Raw genomic sequence first — 19,348 nt, forward strand, 5'->3', positions numbered from 1 at the left:
CTATAGTACCATTCATTTCACAGGCTGAGCACACAGGGCCTTGCAGAGGACAGCAGCAGAACTACATTACCATTCCTTTCACAGGCGGAGCACACATGGTCTTGCAGAGGACAGCTGCTGAGCACCAATACCATTCCTTTCACATGCTGAGCACACAGGGCCTTGCAAAGGACAGCTGCAGACCATTCCTTTCAAAGGCTTAGCACACAGGGCCTTGCAGAGGACAGCCGCAGAGCTACAGTACCACTCCTTTGACAGGCTGAACACGCAGGGCCTTGCAGAGGACAGCTGCAGTGCTATAGTGGTGTTCCTTTCACAAGCTGAGCACACAGGGCCTTGCACAGGACAGCTGGAGTGCTACACTGCCATTCCTTTCACAGGCTGAGCACACAGGGCCTTGCAGAGGACAGATGCAGAGCTACAGTGCCATTCTTTTCACAGGCTTAGCACACAGGACCTTGCAGAGGACAGCTGTAGAGATACAGTACCATTCCTTTCACAGGCTGAGCACACAGGTCCTTGCAGAGGACATCTGCAGTGCTATAGTACCTTTACTTTCACAGGCTGAGCATACAGGACCTTGAAGAGGTCAGGTATTGAGCTACAGTACCATTCCTTGCACAGGATGAGCACACAGGGCCTTGCAGAAGACAGCCGCTGAGCTATAGTACCATTCCATTCACAGGATGAGCACACAGGGCCTAGCAGAGTACAGCCGCAGAGCTACAGTACCATTCCTTTCACAGGCTGAGCACACAGCGCCTTGCAGAGGACAGCCACAGAGCTATAGTACCATTCCTTTCACAGGCTGAGCACACAGGTCCTTGCAGAGGACAGGTGCAGTGCTATAGTACCTTTTCTTTCACAGGCTGAGCATACAGGACTTTGAGGAGGACAGCTATAGAGTTGAAGTACCATTCCTTTCACAGTCTGAGCACACAGGACCTTCCAAAGGACAGCCAGTAGAGCTACTCTAACAATCCTCTCATAGGCTCAACACACAGGGCCTTGCAGGGGACAGCCGCAGAGCTACAGTACCATTCCTTTCACAGCCTGACCACAGAGGGACTTGCAGAGGACAGCTGCTGAGCTCCACTACCATTTCTTTCACAGACTGAGCACACAGGGCCTTGCAAAGGACAGCTGAAGACCATTCCATTCATAGGCTTAGCACATAGGGCCTTGCAGAGGACAGGCACAGAGCTATAGAGCCATTCCTTTCACAGGCTGAGCACTCATGGCCTTCCAAAGTACAGCCAGCAGAGCTACAGTAACAATCCTTTCACAGGCTGAGCACACAGGGCCTTGCAGAGGATAACTGCAGAGCTACAGTACCATTCCATTCACAAGCTCAGCATAAAGGGCCTTGCAGAAGACAGCTGCAGAGATACTGTACAATTCCTTATACAGGCTGAGAACACAAGGCCTTGCAGAGGACAGCTACAGAGCTACAGTACCATTCCTTTTACAGGCTGAGAACACAGGGCCTTGCAGAGGGCAGCTGCAGTACTACAGTACCTTTTCTTTCACAGGCTGAGCACACAGGGCCTTGCAGAGGACAGCTGAACAGATACAGTTCCATTCCTTTTACAGGCTGAGAACACAAGGCCTTGCAGAGGACAGTCGCAGTGCTACAGTACCATTCCTTTCACAGGCTGATCACACAGGGCCTTGCAGGGGACAGCTGCAGAGCTAGAGTACCATTCCTTTCACAGGCTGAGCACACAGGGCCTTGCAGAGGACAGCCACAGAGCTTCAGTACCATTTCTTTCATATGTTAAACACTCAGGGCCTTGCAGAGGATAGCCGCAGTGCTACAGTACCATTCTTTTAACAGGCTGAGAACACAGGGCCTTGCAGGAGACAGCTGCAGAGCTAGCGTACCATTCCTTTCACTGGCTGAGCACACAGGGCCTTGCAGAGGACAGCCTTAGAGCTTTAGTTCCATTTCTTTCATAGGATAAGCACACAGGGCCATGCAAAGGACAGCCGCAGTGCTACAGTACCATTCTTTTAACATGCTGAGCACACAGGGCCTTGCTGAGGACAGCTGCAGAGATACAGTACCATTCCTTTCACATGCTGAGTACATCGGGCATTGCAGAGGACAGCTGCAGAGCTACAGTACCATTCCTTTCACAGCCTGACCACAGAGGGACTTGCAGAGGACAGCTGCTGAGCTCCACTACCATTTCTTTCACAGGCTGAGCACACAGGGCCTTGCAAAGGACAGCTGCAGAGCTACAATACCATTCCTACACAGGCTGAGCACACAGGGCCTTGCAGAGGACAGCCACAGAGCTATAGTACCATTACTTTCACATGCTGAGCACACAGGGCCTTGCAGAGAACAGCTGCCGAGCTACAGTACCATTCCTTTCACAGGCTGAGCTCAGAGGGCCTTGTATAGGACAGTCACATAGCTCTAGTACCATTCCTTTCACATGCTGAGCACACAGGGCCTTGCAGAGGACAGCCGCAGAGCTATAGTACCATTCCTTTCACTGGCTGAGCACACAGGACCTTGAAGAGGACAGATATAGAGCTGAAGTACCATTCCTTTCACAGGCAGAGCACACAGGGTACTGCAAAGGACAGCCGCAGAGCTACAGTAACATTCCTTTCACAGGCTGAGCACACAAGGCCTTGCAGAGGACAGCTGCAGAGCTACAATACCATTCCTACACAGGCTGAGCACACAGGGCCTTGCAGAGGACAGCCACAGAGCTACAGTACCATTCCTTTCACATGCAGAGCACACAGGGCCTTGCAGAGAACAGCTGCCGAGCTACAGTACCATTCCTTTCACAGGCTGAGCACAGAGGGCCTTGTATAGGACAGTCACATAGCTCTAGTACCATTCCTTTCACAAGCTGAGCACACAGGGCCTTGCAGAGGACAGCCGCAGAGCTATAGTACCATTCCTTTCACTGGCTGAGCACACAGGACCTTGAAGAGGACAGATATAGAGCTGAAGTACCATTCCTTTCACAGGCAGAGCACACAGGGTACTGCAAAGGACAGCCGCAGAGCTACAGTAACATTCCTTTCACAGGCTGAGCACATAGGGCCTTGCAGAGGACAGCTGCAGAGCTACAATACCATTCCTACACAGGCTGAGCACACAGGGCCTTGCAGAGGACAGCCACAGAGCTATAGTACCATTCCTTTCACATGCTGAGCACACAGGGCCTTGCAGAGGACAGCCGCAGAGCTATAGTACCATTCCTTTCACAGGCTGAGCACACAGGGCCTTGCAGAGGACAGCAGCAGAACTACAGTACCATTCCTTTCACAGGCGGAGCACACATGGACTTGCAGAGGACAGCTGCTGAGCTCCAATACCATTCCTTTCACAGGCTGAGCACACAGGGCCTTGCAAAGTTCAGCTGCAGACCATTCCTTTCACAGGATTAGCACACAGGGCCTTGCAGAGGACAGCCACAGAGCTATAGAACCATTCCTTTCACAGGCTGAGCACACAGGGCCTTGCAGAGGACAGACGCAGAGATACAGTACAATTACTTTCACAGGCTTAGCACAAAGGGCTTTGCAGAGGACAGCTGCAGAGCTACAGTGCCATTCCTTTCACAGGCTTAGCACACAGGGCCTTGCAGAGGACAGCCGCAGAGCTACAGTACCACTCCTTTGACAGGCTGAACACGGAGGGCCTTGCAGAGGACAGCTGCAGAGCTATATTGCTGTTCCTTTCACAAGCTGTGCACACAGGGCCTTGCAAAGGACAGCTGGAGTGCTACAGTGCCATTCCTTTCACAGGCTGAGCACACAGGGCCTTGCAGAGGACAGCTGCAGAGCTACAGTGCCATTCCTTTCACAGGCTGAGCACACAGGGCCTTCCAAAGGACAGCCAGCAGAGCTACAGTAACAATCCTTTCACAGGCTGAGCACACAGGGACTTGCAGAGGACAGCAGCAGAACTACAGGAGCACACATGGCCTTGCAGAGGACAGCTGCTGAGCTCCAATACCATTCCTTTCACAGGCTGAGCACGCAGGGCCTTGCAAAGGACAGCTGAAGACCATTCCTTTCATAGGGTTAGCACATAGGGCCTGCAGAGGACAGGCACAGAACTATAGAACCATTCCTTTCACAGGCTGAGCACACAGGGCCTTCCAAAGGACAACCCGCAGAGCTACAGTAACAATCCTTTCACAGGCTGAGCACACAGGGCCTTGCAGAGGATAGCTGCAGAGCTACAGTACCATTCCTTTCACAAGCTCAGCATAAAGGGCATTGCAGATGACAGCTGCAGAGATACAGTACAATTCCTTATACAGGCTGAGAACACAGGGCCTTGCAGAGGACAGCTACAGAGCTACAGTACCATTCCATTTACATGCTGAGAACACAGGGCCTTGCAGATGGCAGCTGCAGTGCTACAGTACCTTTTCTTTCACAGGCTGAGCACACAGAACCTTGCAGAGGACAGCTGAACAGATACCGTACCATCCCTTTTACAGGCTGAGAATACAAGGCCTTGCAGAGGACAGCCGCAGTGCTACAGTACCATTCCTTTCACAGGCTGAGCACACAGGCCTTGCAGGGGACAGCTGCAGAGCTAGAGTACCATTCCTTTCACAGGCTGAGCACACAGGGCCTTGCAGAGGACAGCCACAGAGCTTCAGTACCATTTCTTTCGTAGGTTAAACACTCAGGGCCTTGCAGAGGATAGCCGCAGTGCTACAGTACCATTCTTTTAACAGGCTGAGCACACAGGGCCTTGCAGGAGACAGCTGCAGAACTAGAGTACCATCCTTTTCACTGGCTGAGCACACAGGGCCTTGCAGAGGACAGCCGCAGAGCTTTAGTACCATTTCTTTCATAGGATAAGCACACAGGGCCTTGCAGTGGACAGCCGCAGTGCTACAGTACCATTCTTTTAACAGGCTGAGCACACAGGGCCTTGCTGAGTACAGCTACAGAGCTACCGTACCATTCCTTTCACATGCTGAGTACATCGGGCATTGCAGAGGACAGCTGCAGAGCTACAGTACCATTCCTTTCACAGACTGAGCACTGAGGGCCTTGTATAGGACAGCCACAGAGCTATAGTACCATTCCTTTCACATGCTGAGCTCACAGGGCCTTGCAGAGGACAACCGTAGAGCTACAGTACCATTCCTATCACAGGCTTAGCACACAGGGCCTTGCAGAGGACAGCCGCAGAGCTACAGTACTATTCCTTTGACACGCTGAACACACAGGGCCTTGCAGAGGACAGCTGCAGAGCTTCAGTGCCGTTCCTTTCATAGGCTGAGCACACAGGGCCTTGCAGAAGACAGTTACAGAGGACAGTGCCATTCCTTTCACAGGCTGAGCACACAGGGCCTTGCAGAGGACAGCTGCAGAACTACAGTATCATTCCTTTCACAGGCTTAGCACACAGGGCCTTGCAGAGGACTGCCACAGAGCTACAGTAACATTTCTTTCACAGGCTTAGCACACAGGGCTTTGCAGAGGACAGCTGCAGAGCTACAGTGCCATTCCTTTCACAGGCTTAGCAAACAAGGCCTTGCAGAGAACAGCTGCAGAGCTACAGTACCATTACTTTCACAGGCTGAGCACACTGGTCCTTGCAGAGGACAGCTGCAGAGCTAGTGTACAATTCTTTTCACAGGCTGAGCACACAGGGCCTTGCAGAGGACAGCCGCAGAGCTACAGTACCATTCCTTTCACAGCCTGAGCACAAAGGGCATTGCAGAGGATAGCTTCAGAGCTGCAGTACCATTCATTTTACAGGCTGATCACACAGGGCCTTGCAGAGGACAGCCGAAGGACTATAGTACCATTCCTTTCACAGTCTGAGCACACAGGTCCTTGCAGAGGACAGCTGCAGTGCTATAGTACCATTCCTTTCACAGGCTGAGCACGAGGACATCCCCATAGCTGTGACACAGCTTGCTTGTCAGCAACACACACCCAAAGCCATTTTTTGAACTGAGAAAATATTTCAAAATGATAAATAAAGCTATCAATCCTTTATGAACAAAATACATCACAAAGGCACTGCGCGACTAATGCCTCATTGATGTCACTAGCTTCTAATAATTAATAGATTGAATATAAGCTTGGACAACTACATGGCTGCCTTCGTTGTGTATATATGATTAATCATCTACTATACACATTGGAAATAATTTTGGCTGCTTTCCAAATGCATATGCAATTTAGGCTGGCAGCAGTGCCCCTTAATTTGTGCAATTACTCCTACGTTTCTTTGAAGGTGGATGGACTTGTGAAGCAAGATGGTCACATTAGACGAAGAGCAGCCATTCCTATGTGGAAAAGGGTAGTTGGGGAGAGGGTACGCCCTCTGCGCATGGAGTAGGATCGCCGCATTGCCTCAAGTTGTGGAGCGTGCAGGAATGAGATTCCATTTACACAGTGAGATTCAGGGTATTAAGGGAATGTTTTATAGTTCCATTATCACAATGTAAAGTGGCATAAAATCATTTTAACTCTGCAAAAGGACCTGATCTTGGCTCCTGCTGTATCATGTTGTACTTTGGTAGAGAAGTGACCTCCATGTATTGTAATCAATAGCTTTCTGGGTTGGATTCCATAGGCAAATGCAGGGGGAGTTTCCGTCTGCCTGGAAACCCCCCTCCCCAGCCCACACCATGACCACAATAGAAATAGTAATATAATGGAATTTTACTAGCGCTGTATGTTCTTCTCAGCATCATAAATTAAATAATTAGCACCACCTGTGGATCTTTTAACATGTATCAGCCAGTAATAAATACACCTGTGCACCAATTAGGGGATTTGGAAAACATGCACTGTTAGGGAAGCACTGCTATAGAACCCAATATGTACATATATGTCCAGGGCAGTGCTAGGTTCTTCTGCTGCTCCCCCAGACTCCCGGACTTGCTCCAATGCTCAGGAATGATGCCAACATCTAAAATAAATACATTCAGCTCAAGCAGGTTGGCCTACTGCCGCAGTTAATGGCTTACTGTGATCACTGATCCTGTATATGCTGGAATTATGAAACACAATACACTCTGTATGATGCATATTAAAGCTGGATAAGAGGAAATTCTACCCTCTTCATGGACTGGCCACACTCACTCTAAAATCAAGCATTTACCCCCCTCTAGAAATCCTGTGTTTGCCACTGGATTCCACTATTATAGGCGAACCATGAGCATGAGGTCTCCGTCCTTCCCAATGTAATAATAAAGGCTCAGGGCCTGATCCAGTGATGGATAGATGTGCAGAGCTGCACAGAATTGACCGGGCAAATTCCTCCATCCCCGATGCAACTGCAGAAGGTGTCAGACATCTCTGTGCAGCATATAAGAACCCAGGACTATGGTCAATGTCGCCAGCTGGCATCACCATTGCGACCATTGCCATCGATGGTTGCTCCTGTGATCAGGCTTCAGAAGATAAAGCTTCCTGCAGCCTGGATTGGGTGCTGGTCATGTAAGAGGCCAGGAATCTGCATCCATGGCCTCGTCCCTAAACTGATTAAACACACCCCTGATTCTGGGAACAGTGACCTGGAGCACCCCCCACCTCCGCTCTGCCCCCCCCAAACGCAACAGCATGTCTATCATGCTGCACCATGTGGGGTCTGCGAGCGAGGTCGCAGGTCCCGTTCTGCACAGGCGCAGACCCCTAACAAATGGAGATTTATATTCATCGTCGGATAAACTTATATCTCTGAATCAGGCCCTCAGTTTGGTCAGTAAATGCGGGGGGAATTGAGACACCAGCTCTTCCAAAGACGTCCAGCTGCATGAAAAGCTCCTCTGCCTTCGAGAAGCGGGGTAAAGAACAAGGTCTGGAACCCTGGATTGGCTGTCTCTCAGCATGCACAGAGTTACATTACACAAGCAGGGAGCGCTCCCACTTGCCACAGCCAGATCATTTCTCATTTGTAGTTTGTTCTATATCACTTTGTTATATCTCATCTTTAATATTGTTTAGCTGACATATTGTTAGAGTTTGATGTATGTTACATTTTCAGCATAAACTTAACAATTCTGTTCCAAAATTAGGAGCTCATTCAGACACGCTCGCTAAGATGCGAACGCTCGCTGCTGCCGATGGTATGCATTGTGCTCTGCGTATGCATCGCAGTGCCCATACCTTAGCGAGAGTTCACAATGCGTATGCTCGCTGCGCATAGACAGCCCAACAGAGTGAGTGACAGGGGAAGTCATTTGTTGGTGGTGTTAGGTACTGACCATTTAAAGTGGGGGAGTATAGGTGCGATCGTAGGCGTGCCTGAGCATCTCAGCGGCGTTTTAGAAGTATGCATAATTAAAAAGACAGCATCATAGTACACATCACCTGGCTTGTTTTTACACTGAAGTGCTCGCAGTGCTTGCGGCATGGTATGGTCAACCTCAAGCGCTGTGATAGCATCCGATGTACCGATGGTTGCATACACCTCCTGGACATGACGTGCACAAGTGGGCATCTTTGGACAGGCCAGTTGGCGTCTGCATACACTATGTGATCGCACTCTAAGAATTACTGGGCGTGCTAATACATTTCTGTGCGATTGCTCTGCCGATGCAATTTGCATACACATCGTGTGAGCGATCGCATCTAGCGAGCGGCTCTGAATCAGCTCCTTAGTTCTTACAGTATGTGCGTTCATTGGGCCACAGATACTTCAAGACACGTCCCTGCCAAAACAAACAAGTCAGGTACACAGACTTTTATTTTTGCCATTTATGGCTTGTATCCGATCCTATATATCTCCATTATACTTTCTTACATATAGATATACAGTATGCAATACTTAGAACTTTTATTTCCAAACTATGGAGCAATATTTCCCCATGGAAAGATAATGGTCAGAACTCCTTGGATTTGTATCAAAACTTCATTATATTGTACGGAATGGTTATGTAATGCCAGCTGTCGGGATGCCTCCTGTGAGAATACCGTCTTTCCTTCCCCCCCTAACCCTACTTGTAGCCTAACCCTAACGCTCCCCACCCCGCACCCTAACTGTCGCCGTTAGTGCCTAAACCTAACCCCCCCTTAGTGCCTAAAGCTAACCTCCCCCAGGGATGCCTGACTCAAACCCTCTCCCCTAGGGGTGTCTAACCCTAACCTCCCCCCAAAAAAACCCAACCCATGTCCCTCTATGCTCTCTAAACCTTACCATCCCTTTGTGGCTAACACTAAGGGCACCCTGGACTTACCTCGTTCGGTCTGCCGTCCTTCAGCAGTCGGTGTTACGATGCATATCTTAAGTTTTAATTTCTGTAACGTGGCTTTTTTTAATATGACATCTCTTGAACTGACAAGCTTTCTGGTACTTGGATTCCTTAATCTGTAGCCTTCACTTTCATAGCCATAGCCAAGCATGATGCACTTTACTGATTTTTAATGCAGCTTGCATCTTCTTTCTTTTGGTACATGTATGTAGGCAGTACTTCCAAAATGTATGGGATACTTTACACTTTGTTCCCTCTTTGACAACACTACAATAGGTGTTTTGTCCTTTAGGGCAACTTCCACCCAAAGCTGTTTGTCTAGGCCTGCATCCTTTAGCATACAGTACATCTTGCTTTCTCCACTAGTGTACAGTTTGCTCATTCACTTACACCATTTTGCTCAGAAGTAAAGGCAATGGTCAATTGATGCTCTTCCAATTTTTTTCTAGAAGAATTCCACCTCTTCTTGAGAGATTCTCCACCATTATGAGATCTCAGGGTCATAAGTCTGTGACCAATTTGATACTCCACAAGTCTCTTGTAGTCTGCAATCTATTTTGCTACTTTAGACTTCTCTTTAATGAAGAACATATGTAATTCCTGTGAAATCATCTTTTAATGTCAAAAGGTACTGTATCTATCAACTTACTGACTTCACCTCCAATGGACCACACACATCTGTATGTACTACCTCAAGTGGTACTGTAGCTCTGCTTGCTATTCTTGTGACCATCCCATTGACTCAGTTGTCATCATCGCATAACAGAATATACAATTTCTGACACTGGGTACCTGTAGCTATTACAGTCCTTTTTATGTGTTGCACAATATACTTTCCTTTAGCTACAGTAAATGAACTCTGTGGCCTGTCTATTCTAGGACACTGATGGCTATAAGATTTGTTTCCATCTATTATACATAAAGCACATCTCGGATTTCTGTGACATTTGCTCTAGTCCTTATATTCAAGCTGGCTTTAATTGTTCCAACTTTTGTAGCTTTAAGCACTTGTTTGCCAATCATTTTGTTTGTGATAGGGTCACATTTGCTTCACATAGTAAACCACTCCTCATTGCAGTTGAAATGCCTTGTTGCAACTGAATTGATATACCAGCAATCTTTACCGTGGCTATTTGTGAAACTCAGGGATGATTCATCTTTGCCATTGCATTTCTTACTCTGGATAGGATTGTCAGTGTTCTCCCCAGGCTGTTTTATGTGGGTGCACCACCCGGCAAGAAACAGCCTACCACCTGGCACTTTGGGAGCCTGCAAGTGGGGACAGTATCTGGGAGCTGTATAAAAATGACCAGATCCTACAGACTTTGCAGCTTTTTCATAATCATACGACTGAGCCTCTAATAAAAAGAGAAAGAATATATAAAATGTTATTTCAAGTTTAAATCATTATAAGGTCAGGGTTTAAAACATTTTATTATTGCAAAGGCCCCCCCCCGGCTACTTGTTGATGCCACTTGGCTGGAAAAATTTTCTAGGGAGAAAACTGATTCTTCTACTTGCATTCAAATGCTTTTGACCTATCTTGTAACAATTGTAGCTCTGGAACTTGAATTTTCCAGAAAATTCATGTTCAAGTGCTACAATTGTTACAAGATAGGTCACAAGCATTAATAGGAATTTTGCATTTTTTTACTCCTGGTCTGGGATAGAGAAAACTTTTCTCCAGTTTTTTTTTCACCTGTTGCCGTTTTTCGCCTGTGCCATTTTTGCCAATGGTGAAAAAAATGCAGTTTTCGCCGGTAATTGAATACTGACCTAAATGTATTGCAGTACTCTCAGCAGTCAACTCACAGGGTATGCATTCTTGAAACTGTAGTAACTTTGCTCTGAATGTGTCTGTGGTTAGTTTTGTTATGTTTGCTTTCAATACTACAACTAGAAAGTCAAATTCAGGTGTCAGGTTTTGTAGCAGTGCCATAGATATCTCTTCATCATCTTCAGGCACTCCAACAGCCATTAGTTGATAAGAAATAGACAGAATTTTGTCAATGGAATCACCCATACTGATGCATTCACATAACTTGGTATTTTATATTAGACATCTTAAATTAATCCTTCCCATGAGACCTCCATCTTGGTATACTGTCTTTCTATGTATGATAGAGTAAATATGTTGATCTACACTTAAGCAAATAGCACCCATGTCTTTCCACATCATCTGGTTTTGTACTGTCACCAGAATCTACTGTAATGTTCCACAATCTTTTATGCTTCAATTGCACTTCCATAGCAAATTTCCATGTTGTATACTATTGTGCACCCTTTAGCCTAATAACCCCAATTATGGGTGTAGCCCCTGTGAGCATGCTTCTTACAGACATAATTGTGCAGCCTCTGTGTTCTAAACAGTTTCACTGCTCACACACTGCACTGGAAACACTATGTGCTATCCTCACTCTGTGTTCTGCAGCAGTCTGTGCCTTACATGTGCCTAAGATGGCACCTGTGTGCTGCTGTGGGTGTTTCAGTAGATTGGGGCCTGTGTACCTGTAGCCTGTGAATCTAGGTCCATAACCATTTGGAAATATGTGTGTACACTTCTAATTCTTCTACTGTAAATCTCTCTGCTTTTGACACTGTTGACCACTCTCTTCTCATACAAACACTACAATTCCTAGGTCTTAATGACACAGCTCTTTCTTGGTTCTCATCCTACCTATCTAATCGCTCTTTCACTATTTGTTTTTCTGATTCTGCCTCCTCCTCACTACCTCTATCAGTTGGAGTACCACAAGGCTCAGTCTTAGGTCCTCTGCTATTCTCAATCTATACCACCTCTCTTGGCCAAAAAATCCGCTCTTTTGAATATCTATCACTCTGAACTCCAGTGTCCGATTAAATGGGAATATGTTCTTACAATCTGTCCTCCCCAGTATGTAGAATAAGCACAAAATAATGTAATCAACAGATCCAATGTAAAGTATAGTTCGGCTTTTTGCTTGTATTAAAACAACCCCTTTATTGAGATAAGGGACAAAAAAGGTGATTTGACCAGAGATGCAGTAATTAAAAAAAGTGGTGCACTCACATTGAAATAAGATCCATCTCGTGGAATCCTTCTTTCAGGTATAGTCCTTAAAACAAATCCAATTTGCTGCTGCTAATCAATGGTGTCCTGCCAAAACGAAGCTGGCACAAATAGTGTGATCACACAGACCTGGCTTGTTCACCATATTCACTTCAACGCATTTCTCCACCTTCATACAGATCAGCGGCATCCTCAGGAAGTAAGATATGTGCAGCTCCCAAGTCCTCCTGCCATTTATATGATGGCTGGCTCACCCATATTCAGCTGTGTCCCATCTCGCACCTTGATCGCCATTCCTCGACATCGTGCTGTGTGTTGTCTCATACATGTCAAGCATCCAGGAAAACTGATAGGGGCTTGTGGCAGAGCTGTGATTAAAGCTTATATATCACGAGTGTTTATAAAATATTCAAGAATATATATCAAGTCCGTTCTAATATCATCCCAATATGCAATATATAATCATCACCCTATATACCTTATATATCTTTCTCTAAAGGTACCTGCTTTTTTGTTATTGCCAAATGTTCTTTATACTGTTTATAGTACCTCAATGGTTTACTGTAATCACTCACATTGATTAACATCTCTGATAAATATTATATTGTCAACAATTTATCATATTACTAAGAGAGTATATATAAGTGTATACCTAATCCAAAACTACCATTCTATTTAAAAACCATAACAAATTATTAATATATATGGAAGATGCGATGTTTGCTAAAGGACAATCTAATGAAAATAAAAAAGGAATTTAAATATGGACATAACCAAATTTATAATTATTATATAGCAATGAGAAATGTTTGAAATTCGAACTTATCACAATGTAATCAGTACATAAAAAGCCATCTAAAAATAACTACTCCAGGATTGTATATAACAACTAAGTAGCTCTTATAGATCAAAACTGTACATCACTTCTATATTCCATATCAGGATATAGGGACTTATTGATATGGAGTGAGGTGCATGAGTTATCTATAAGTAAAGGATCAAAAAACTACACACAGGATTCTGGGAAATTAAGGTGGAAAAGGGGGGCATCAACAATAGCCAACGACACCGAGATATATTTAAACTCAGGAGCCATTAACCTACATCTTACTCCCTCCCCCTAAAAAAAACACAGCTGTGTCATGTTCTATCATTGGAAATACAGCATGAAGAGGTGCAGGTCCGCAGCTCCGGTCTTGAGATGAATTTAAACTCAAGTTTCCGAGTTGTGTGCCCTTCTCACCTCTGCTATATATTATTAAGTTCGACCGTATCATTCAGACCGTGCGGAATTAGTCTTAAGGCAAAAGATCCAGTACACTTCGCGTCTACACAGTGTGCCAAATCTATTGCCTAACCTTAATGTGGGTTTAACCAGTTCAATCACTGTGATATTTATATCCTTTGTACTGTGCCGTAGCTAGACGGCAGTGCGCCCAGTGCAGCACTGCCGCCCCTCTCACTCCCTCTCCGCCCCCCCCCCCTGAGCGCGAGCGCTAACCCTACCTTCCGGCAGCAGGAGGGCAGGCGGGATCTTCCGCCAATTTTTCAATGTCCGGCGCGCAACAGCCGGAGGTCTCTATCTGCAGACCTCCGCCACAGAAAATTGTGTGGCCGGTGCCGCTGCAGGATGGCGCCCGGTGCACATGACCCCTCAGCCCCCCCCTAGTTGCGGCCATGCTTTGTATTGCTTCCTTTACAGCCAACTATATGTTTTGATAAAGGATGGGTCCTGATCTGTTTTAGCCATGCTCACCTGTGTTCCATGAACCTTTTATGTAACGGTCTGGTTGTTCGGCCAACATATTGAAGGCCACATTTACATGGTATTACATAGATAACATATGTTGACCTACAGTTCAAAATATTTTTTATCTTAAATTGTTCTTTAGATACAAATTATTCAAACTGTGTTACTTTGTTTTTGGTGTGTTCACAAGTAATGCACCCATTTTTCCCACATTTAAAGTGTCCCACTATTTGTAGTGGGAACCATGACTTTGTCTGATTTATCCCATTAGTTGTTTCTTGTAATCTGTTTCTAAACAAACTTAGTGCTAATTTTCTTTTTACATTTTCAGCCCGCCTTAATATTACATTGTCTTTTAGTTCCATAGAAGTACCCAAAACCTCATCTAGGAAAGTTTTTCTTCATGATCCTCCTAATGTCATGATGGTATTAATTAAATTGAGTAGCGAACAAAGTTGACCTCTCATTAAGTTGACCATTGGCCTCCCTATTACAAGAAAGGCACTTTCTTCAAATAGAGTGGCCCTGTCTAACTGTCTGACCCCATTGTAGGCCTGATCTAGTATACATTTTGGATAACCTTGTTCAGAGAAGGAGTCATATAGTCCTTTCACTTGTCTTTCAAATGTCTCCATCTCAATTGCGCTTAATTCTCAAAAATTGGCTTTTGGGAATATTATTCCACCAATTTCTATGGTGACTACTGTGATAGTTAAGATACCGATTTTGATTAAGATACCGATTTTGAACTACGCTTTTGATGTATGTTTCAGTAACTATATTATTCCCGGTACTCGCTGACAATGCTATATCTTAAAAATGAATGTGTTCCGAGTGAGAAGTGCTTCTTGAAGTGTAATCCAAACTCATTATTATTAAGACTTTCTGTGAATGTGACAATAGATTGACAGTCCCCTTCCCAAATAAAAAACAGATCATCAATATACCTGCCGTAGAGAAACAGGTTTGCCCCATATTACCCTCCCCATATGTAACGATCCTCAAATCTGCTTATATAGAGGTGGGCAAAACTTGGAGCGAACCTGGTTCCCATGGCCCTTAATTGCCCATAATTGGTAAAAAAAATTTGGAGTCAAAAATAAAATAATTGCGTTTAAGAAAAAATTTGAATCTAGAATAAATTCTAATAATGTGTTAGACACATTAATATCCGGCTTCAAATAATATTCCACCACATCCGACCCAAGATTATAGGGACTATTAGAGTACAATGACTCCACATCACATGTATTAAAATGATACATGAATTTCCATTTAATGTCCTTAACCACTTAACTGACAAATTCTTTTTCCAAAAACCGCTCCAAAATTGTCGGTTTCTTTTATGATTGAATTAGGTCAAGAACATAATTTTAAACTTATCCATCACTATTTTACTGTAGTGATGGCCATTGACAACTGTACCATCGATGGTTCAACCATCGTTAGATACCAACAATTGTTTCGCAAATGGTCGAGGAGATCTGTGTAGACCATATCTGCCGATGTTTCCTAAACATCGATTGAGGGTTGCCATCGATGGTGCAACATTGATAGCCACCAGCAATGGCAAACCACTTGTTTTCAGTCAGACCATCGATGGTTTGCAAACCATCGATGGTCGGTTGCCATCCCTAATCAGAGTTTCTGCTATATTATATATATATACATATATATATAAATATATATATATATATATATATATACAACTGTAGGCTTATGCACTATCCTTATATATTCATCCTGGGTGTGCTCTTTCATGGAAGTATCCGCATTTGATACCTCTACAAACAAATCCTCAAAGTGAAGGCACTACTCCTTGTTTCAGTATTCTTATCAAAAAAAGTTTTTTTATTCACCACCCAGTAAACATAACACCATCACTGAAGCATATTGTCCATCCATTGAAGAAATGCATATAAAGCAGTTCATATAACAGTCAAGATACTTATGATATCAACGTCTGTCGACTTCGGTCCACTTCAGGGCCGTTCTAGACTCACAAAGGCATATCAACAATCCAGCATGGTATACCGGTATGGCACACCAAAACCCCCATTTTAGCAGGACTATTTAAACCTCACCCTTAATCCAATCTTTATCACACCTGTGTGTCCCGGCTGGCATGCGTTCCAGCCGTCTGCTCATATATATATATATATATATATATACATATATATATATATATATATATACATGCATATATATATATATAATATATATATATATATATAAACATATATATAGATATATAAAGATATATATATACACACATATATATCTAGATAAATATGCATATATATATATATATACACATACACACATATAAATATATATATAAATATATATACATATACACATATATATATATATATATATATTTATTTATACACATATTTATATATGCATATATATATGTATGTGTGTATATATATATATATATATATATATATGTATATATATACTTATATGAGTATATGCATATATATATATATATATATATACACACTATTGTGGCCCTTATGAAAACTTGCTTCATGGGGGACGAGGAGGAGCTGAGGCCTGTGTGGGAATGTGCGGGGGCTGCCTTGGTACATCGAAGCAGCAGCCAGAGTCGCAGCTGCTGCTTCCTGAACATTGTAGTTCCGGAGCCACAGCGGGAGCATGTCCCGCTGGTGGCCCGGATACATAGCAGCAGCGGCGGCTACCAGAGCCACTGGTGCTGCTCCTCCACCACACAGTGATCACCTAGTGATCACTGTAGTGCCGGAGCCACAGCAGGAGGGTCTCCAGCTGGTGGCCCGGGTAGAGAGCAGCAGCGGCGGCTACCAGAGCCACTGCTGCTGCTCCTCCACCACACAGTGATCACCTTGTGATCACTGTAGTGCCAGAGCCGCATTGGGAAGGTCTCCCACTGGTGGCCCAGGTACAAAGCAGCAGCTGCTAGGGCCAGCTGCCAGATCACTGCTGGCCACAGTGGTTGGGTCACAGCAACAGCTGCGGCTACATGAGCCGTGGCTGCTGCTTCAATGACAGTGCACCGGGAAGGGGTTGCCGACGGTGCCCGATCACTGTGGCCAACAGTGATCGGGTAATGCTCGAGAGGCAACCATGCTTGCAGAGGGACCAGAAGGTCCCTCTGATGTAGGCGGCTGCGGGAAGATTAGCTTCCCACAGCCGCTTAGTGGGCATTTCTGACTGGTCGTATCAGATACGACCATGTCAGGGAAAGCCCAGCCTGGAACAGTCGTATCTGATACGACCATGCCAGGCAAGTGGTTAATTAGTCTCAAGAAGTGTGAAGTGTCTTTAATGTAAGATTTTAACAATTTAATGTCAACAAAACAAGCTAAGTTGTTAGTAAGAGAACCCACTCCTGAAATAATAGGTCTCCTGGTCGGTGAGATGAGATTTTTGTGAATTTTAGGTAAATTTTAAAATGTGGCAATTACAGGGTGAAGTGAAAATAAAAAATTAAAAGTGTCCTTGCTTATAGCACTGTCGTCCAGTCTATTTTTCCAACAGATTATTTAACCTCATTTGGAATAGGACAGTGGGATTGGCTGACAGCCAGATAAGAAGCTATATACTCAGTAGCTGCAGTATGATACCAGCGCCATGTCTGATATATCACAGGAAGAAGTGTATCGGTGGTGTGGTCAGTGCTCTGGAGACCCTGATAATTGGCTAGAAGGGACATGCCTGATAATAAAGTTCTAAAAGTGATATCTAGTGTTTTAGACCAAAAGAGTGATAAACAGCATGTGGTCTATCCTGTACTGATGGAATGCCTTGGCTGAGGTGACACATGATTAATTTCAAGATGCCATTTTCAAAGAAGGAGACCAAATTGGGAAGTTGTGTAGCTCAACAAACCTTGGGAGGTTGCTGAGCCAACCCTAGAAGTGAACTTCATAAGGAGCACCATGAAAAGTAAGTTGTGCTCCCTAACAATGTGAGCCAGATATGGGGTTACTCTACCCTTGATCAGTATCTAGAATGCCACAGTGAACTGGGTTTGAGGCTGTGAGCAAAGTAGCAGATAGAGAAGGTACAACATGAAAAAGATATTCAGAGCCTGAGGCTTTTCTGTGGCATCTGTCCCAGCTGAAGAAGACATGTATGATGTGTGGAAGGATGCTGCCTCCTTATACTTGGAGAAGTAAACCTTTTATCATGGAGACCCTAAGGGTGTCACCTTTAATGTAGAGAGGGCCACCTGGTAAACCACAAGCCACCACTGCAGACTATGAGGTCAAATAAGGTGTCACTGACATGCTGAATAAATTCTGACACATCTATCTAAAGCAAAGAGAAATGAAGCCATGTTACATTTATCAGCTGGATAAGAATATCCAATGAGTAATAGAGAATGGAGGCATGAGTCTAGTTGAAGTGGATAAGGGTAGATTTGAACAATTGTTGAGAGGCATCTTAATCCATGATCCTAATGCTCAGAATTTAAGATGTATGGCATCAAAGGAGGCAACCCCATCATCGCCCAACTAGTAAAGCATATTCAGGGGAAAGAGTCGGCCAGTGGTATTTGTAACAAGAGAAGAAGCCAATGAGGTATTTGGAGAGAGTCTGTAAGAACTGAAGATTTGAATAAATCAAGCCCCTACCCAGAACTCCCACATGTGTTCTATGGGGATGCTTCTTTCTTTAGTTTAGGGGAGTACGGTATGTGGATGCTTCGTTCTTGTGTCTAGTGGAGTACTGTATATGGATGCTTCCTTCTTTAGTCTAGGGGAGAACTGTATGTGAATGCTTCCTTCTTGTGTCTAGGGGAGTACTGTATGTGAATGCTTCCTTCTTGTGTCTAGGGGAGTACTGTATGTGGATGCTTCCTTCTTTAGTCTAGGGGAGTACTGTGTGTGGATGTTTCCTTCTTTTGTCTAGGGGAGTACTCTATGTGGATGCTTTCTTCTTGTGTCTAGGGGAGTATTGTATGTGGATTGTTCCTTCTTGTGTCTAGGGGAGTACTGTATGAGGATGCTTCTTTCTTGTGTCTAGAGAAGTACTGTACGTGGATGCTTTCTTATTGTGTATAGGGGAGTACTGTATGTGAATGCTTTCTTCTTGTGTCTAGGGGAGTACTGTATGTGGATGCTTTCGTCTTTAGTCTAGTGGAGCACTGAATGTGGATGCTTCCTTCTTCAGTCTAATGGAGTACTGTATGTGGATGCTTCCATCTTGTGTCTAGGGGAGTACTGTATGTGGATGTTTCCTTCTTTAGACTAGGGGAGTACTCTATGTGGATTCTTCCTTCTTGTGTCTAGGGGAGTAATGTATGTGGATGATTCCTTCTTTAGTCTAGGGGAATACTGTATGTGGATG

The sequence above is a fragment of the Taudactylus pleione genome, unplaced genomic scaffold (assembly GCF_031769625.1).
Source record: "Taudactylus pleione unplaced genomic scaffold, aTauple2 ptg000166l, whole genome shotgun sequence".
Classification (NCBI taxonomy): domain Eukaryota; kingdom Metazoa; phylum Chordata; class Amphibia; order Anura; family Myobatrachidae; genus Taudactylus; species Taudactylus pleione.